Consider the following 6,000-nt stretch of genomic DNA (forward strand, 5'->3'; position numbering starts at 1 on the left):
ACAGGGCAACATCATGTTAAGAAAAATAGCAGCATTGAATATTGACCAGGATCTCTTGTGTTTTCTCTGAGGATGACTATGGTAGCCTTCTCACTGTTCACTGTCACAAAGCACCAGACTCTGTCCACCTTCTTCAGTTGTACAGACGTCGATCAGCTCCTCTGGGTGATGGCAGAGAGGACTCTTCATCTGGGAGAGCTGCTGATGTAAGGTCATTTCTACCACAGTGGATGAGCAGGGCATCTGGCACAGCTCTTAGTCCAAGCACAGGTGAAAAAAGGAGGAGGTTCCTTCAAACTGCGACCCCAGCCTGACCACTGTAACAGGTGTGCAGACGAAGGTTGAAATTAGTCATTTTTAGGTTCTGTTGATTGTAAAATGGAAAAGAAAACATTACCTTTCTATTTAACATTTAGCTGGTGTATGACTCAGTGTGATTTTAATTTTAAAAGACTGTATTGTCAACAATATCTTGTTTTTACAATCCTCTTATGAAACTTAAAACAAATCACAGGATATATAACTTTTAACAGATGATTTTAACTTACACTTCACCTCTGTGGAAGATGTCAGACCAGCTGCTTTTATCTCTTCTTTGCATAAATGAAGACACAAAAAACAATTGATTTACTGTTCACTTAAATATATTAGAAAAGGAGACATGAATCACATTGCAAACTATCAGTTATAATAGCGGGATTTTGAAAAACAGTCTTTAAATATTAGACTTTGAATACGGCGCTTGCATGTACTTACACATTTCTTCATAACACTCGTAGACCGGCAGGGCGCTTTCGATGTAGCTGGGCTGTGTAAGTCATCAGGGCAGTACGCTAAATGGGCGGGGCATGTTACCAGGGCTCCTCCCGCCGGACCCTACTGTGCAGACTCTGACTCCAAAATCGCAAGATGGAAGGGGCGTATTTTGGCTTCAAGAACGTTGAGTGGGAACAGCTACAGTGCGCGCCCACTGCCTTAGACGCACATTGTTAGTAGCAGCCAGCTCCTGCTTCAAAAAGCAGTCCGAGTACCGTTAATGTTTGTTTACTGTGTCCTGCAGATGTCCAGCAGCTGTTGGTGAGTAAAGAAGAGCTTCCACCTGAGCAGCAGGAGTGGAGCCACATTCTGGACCAGGAGGACACTAAGCCCCAATACATTAAAGAAGAACATGAGGAACTGTGGATCAGTCAGGAGGAAGAACAGCTTCAAGGACTGGAGGTCGCTGATACCACGTTCCCAAGTTCCCCTTCACTCCTGTCTCTGTGAAGAGTGAAGATGAAGAGAAACCTCAGTCCTCACAGCTTCATCAGAGACAAACTGAACAGATGGAAACAGGAGTTGATGGAGAGGACTGTGGAGGAGCAGAACCAGAGAGAGACTCAGATCCAGATAGACGTTTACAACCAGAGACTGAGGTCGAGACTGAAGACTCTTATGAACCTGAGACTGATGACAGTGATGATGGGCAAGAGACAGGAGAACATCTGTCACAATTAAACTTGAAAAATAAGAAACTAAAGACTGGTAAGAGACCACACAGCTGCTCGGAGTGTGGTAAAAGATTTAACCAGAAAGGGACTCTGACCAGACACATGTTAGTTCATAAAGGAGATAAACCCTACAGCTGCTCTGAGTGTGGTAAAAGGTTTAACCAGAAAGAGAATCTGACCACACACATGTTAGTTCATAAAAGAGAGAAACCCTTCAGCTGCTCTGTTTGCAGTAAAAGCTTTAACCGAAGACAACATCTCACCACACACATGTTAGTTCATAAAGGAGAGAAACCCTTCAGCTGCTCTGTTTGCAGTAAAAGCTTTACCAACAGAGTAAATCTGACCACACACATGTTAGTTCATACAGGAGAGAAAGCTTTCATCTGCTCTGTTTGCAGTAAAAGCTTTACCCGAAGAGGAAGTCTGACCAGTCACATGTTAGTTCATACAGGAGAGAAAGCCTTCAGCTGCTCTGTTTGCAGTAATAGCTTTACCCGAAGAGGAAGTCTGACCACACACATGTATTGAGCTGTCAGGACTTGGCCACACAGTCATATTTAACCACCAGTGTATGGTTTTTACCTCAGTTGGTCATGATACTGCTTTATTTTTTTCCCTTGGACAAATACTGCCATGCATCTGAGTTTTCCGATCATCTCCACTTGAACTTTCCACAACTAAAGCACTGTGGAGGGTTTCAGCTCTTAAGGAGCCGAGGTTCTACAAGGTCCAAGGTCTTGGACATCATTCCCTGTCCAGAGGATGGGTATACTCCGGAGAGACTGTGCAGCAAAGAACTTGGAGTTGGGGCAGCAGTAATTTATATAAGGCCACTCCAAAAAGATATAGACCTGGAGGTAACATTGTGTTTCAGCGGTAGTTAGGGCTGGGCGATATGGTTTAAAATGAAATCTCCAAGATATGTCATGTAGTAATTACATGTGATTTATTGCATGGTACAAATTAATTTAATTGTGTTGTCTAATTTTTGCTTTTTGCTAGAGTCCACCCAATGAGACCATCACTCCGCAAACTTCTGGACCACAAGTACAATGTGTGTACTGCACAGAGAAGTTTAGCTTCTCTGAGATGGAAAACCACATTGACAGTTGTGAGAAGTGAGACCTATTTATCATTTATACATGTAATTTCTTTTTAATTTGTTAAGTTTTACACATTCCTTAATCCTAGATCACCAGTTGGGACAATGTTGTACATAATTTAGGAGTGCAAGTTTGAAAAATGTCGCCCATGACCATGATGACAAATTGCACTACTGTAGGTGATGCTGTAGCTTTATTACTGTATATTAACAATCTTTATTTTAACATCTCAAGAAAATATAACTTGGATGCTAATGCCTCAGAGGGAACTCGTTCAGGAACCTCAGAGGGAACTCGTTCAGGAACCTCAGAGGGAACTCGTTCAGGAACCTCAGAGGGAACTCGTTCAGGAACATCAGAGGGAACTCGTTCAGGAACCTCAGAGGGAACTTGGTCAGGAAACTCAGTTGCTGCTAGTTCATCAGGCAGCCAAAGTATATTGAAAGACAATAAAGGTAGAAGCTTTGAAGGTATAATTTTATGTGTTTTTTAACACATTCACTTTTTGAATACATTAAAAAAGAAAATGTATATACGATGTCATTGCAAAATATATTCAATTTAGCTTCTGTCCTACAAATGGTAAAATCCAGATTTGGACTTTTTTTTGATAATGACTTTGTTTTCACAGAGTGGATGACAGAGCCTGACATTGCTGTTGCGGCCAACATGTATCGACGTCACTTGCTCAACAATGCTGAAAACAAGCCTGAGTTGGTTGCAAGGCTTGATCTTAGATCCAGTGAGGAAGATCGTGAAAGAGAGATTCTAACTCTACAAAAAGCCAGGAATTGACTGGGCAAGCATTTGCACCATTTTCTGTCATACTAAGGGGTAGGTAACTCTCACTGAAGGTTCCTGGCAGAGTTCCCTCTGAGGTTCCTTTTACTGTAAGATGACAATCAGAGTTTTAAATTCAAGCTGTATTAAATTGTTTATTCAATTTAATCATGCATTCTATCACCCTATATTAGACCTAATAACTAGCTGAAATAAAATAGATTTGACCCAGACACATCATAGAGGAAGGATACAGATCATTAGGATGGGATGTGTTCTGTTGCCATTCCGTTAAATTGAATCTACAAAGTTATACCTGAAACTACTTGTATTTCAGGTGATGCAGCTGTTGGGGATGGTGTAAAACGCCACTTCTTTTCAATGATAATGGATAAAATCCAATTTGGATTTGACCTTGACCTTGGTAAGATTTTACAATTTATTTTGTTAAACAGCAGACTAGTCAGTGGTTGCCTCTAAAACCCTGTCTGGACTAAGGATCACATGCTATAAAATGGGACAGTTTTTGAATTTTTTTATAACTCATCGGATTTTATTTTATTAAGGAAAACGGCTATGCCCATATAAGGGTTGTGGCAGATTTGATTGACAGCTCTGCGCGCTACATCTGTCTGTCAGGTCAGCAGGTCAGGAGGATAACAGCTTGATCCGTCTGATTTCTCCTCTTTTTTACTTCGTTTGGAGAGTTTGTTTAACACATATCTGACAACATACATGGCTTGCTGTGCTGTTAACAGACCATCCAAGAAGTTGATGCTTCAGTTTTTTTCGGTAAGTGATATAGTAGTGTTATATTTACTGTTTACTCATGTCGGTATTTATATTTACGGACCTTTAGCTTGTTTAGCGTTAGCTTGTAAACCAGTCGGCTAACTGTACTCAGTGTAGCCCATTATTTACAATGGTTTAGAAATGTTTGTTAAGATTTTGTAAGACAGAGTTTGTGTGATGTTAGAAGCTAAAGGTTCACCTCGGTGGTTAACCGCAGACTGTAAATCTGGTTATCTGACGTTATGATGAATGTTATACTCCACGTAAATGTCGACATTAAAAAACTAAACTTTGTGTAGTAATTATCCGTCAGTAACATAAACTGAACTCAATTGAACCTAATATGCTGTGTAGGTTATAGAGGATGACATTAACGTTACATGGTTGATGTAGTGTCTTAAGATTTGTGCAAACTGTTACCAAATTAAAAAAAAAAAATTCACTTTGTATGAGTTCAGGGAAATTTAATCTGGTTATTGATATAGTTCTTCATCGTTACAGATGCTCGTACAAAGAATATAGCAGTAGAAATATAAAATATAAATAACATATGGAATGAAAATAAGATATAAAGCAATAAGTACAAGAAATAGTTTGAAGAATACAGCCATGTACCTAGCTCATGTTAATAATAAATGAGCTACTGTATGTTCTGTACTAAAGCACAGAGAGTTGGGACCTGTTAATGATTTAAATAATTCAGGTTATATTTGTTTCATGGTAAGATGAAGTACTATCCACAATAAACTGCTTAATTTTTCCTCACAAAATCTGAGGCAATTTGATGTGGAATATCATTGTGCAAGTGAGTGAGAGAGCTGAAAACAGCATGATTACAATAAGGTTTATCTTATTAACTTTGAATAGATGTTGATTACCTGAATACTGTACCTTTGTTGTCTGGGTAGTACACTGTTGAATTTATAAATGTACTCTTACACACAGATGAATACAGAAAATGCACAAACAAATTGATTTAATGAATAAGTGATATTTTCTCTCTTTCTTTGCCATCCTGAAGACCCCGCACTAAAAGTCCATGTTCTCCTGGATCCATGTCACATGCTCGAGCTTCTTCAGAATGACTTTTCAACAGTCGAAGTTCTGGTGAGAGAAGCAGTACATGAAGGAGCTCCACAGGCTTCAGGAGAAGGAGGAGGGTTTGCAGCTTGGAAGACTGTATTCATGCTTCAGCTGTTCAAATAAAAATAGATCTCCTCCAAACAACTTGCAATCAAACCATTTTCTTCCCATTTTAAAACCCTTTGTCCAGTTTAGATGGAAGAAGTTGATATTATGTGATATTGATCTGGGAAGACTACATTTCTAAATCTGTGTTTTTATTCACAAGTTATTGATCTTATTTACTCTCGATGTATCTTGATTTAAGAATGGGGCTGTGTTTAAGGGCATATTTTGCAATGACTCTGTTCCATCCCATTTTCAGAAATGAACTACATTAGTATTTGGTTAAAAAAAATGTCAAAAGAATAAAAAGTTGTGGGGCACTAGTGGCGCAGTGGTTGGTGTGCGCGCCCCATGTATGGAGGCTGTCGTCTCAAGTGGGCGGCCCGGGTTCACATCCCACCTGTGGCCTCTTTCCCGCATGTCATTCCCCACTCTCTCTCTCCCTGATTTCCGACTCTATCCACTGTCCTATCTCTACATTAAAGGCATAAAAAGCCCAAATATAAATCTTTTAAAAAATTTAAAAAAAAAGAATAAAAAGTTGTGTAAAAGTAGACTTCCTTCCCTAAGCTATTGAGTTGAGCATTAATGCACATTTTAGTCTTGTCATTTCAAATCTGAAATGTATACTCATAAGTAGACAT

At 39.4% G+C, this 6,000-nt stretch overlaps 1 long non-coding RNA gene across 1 annotated transcript; it reads left to right on the top strand.

Moving 5' to 3' along the window:
- Positions 1-4,307: 4,307 nt before the first annotated feature.
- Positions 4,308-6,000, top strand: LOC132975907 (uncharacterized). The gene is made up of 3 exons (XR_009673330.1): positions 4,308-5,275; positions 5,520-5,649; positions 5,889-6,000. It is a non-coding gene; the product is annotated as an uncharacterized LOC132975907 (long non-coding RNA).

Source organism: Labrus mixtus, chromosome 6, assembly GCF_963584025.1.
Source record: "Labrus mixtus chromosome 6, fLabMix1.1, whole genome shotgun sequence".
NCBI lineage: Eukaryota > Metazoa > Chordata > Actinopteri > Labriformes > Labridae > Labrus > Labrus mixtus.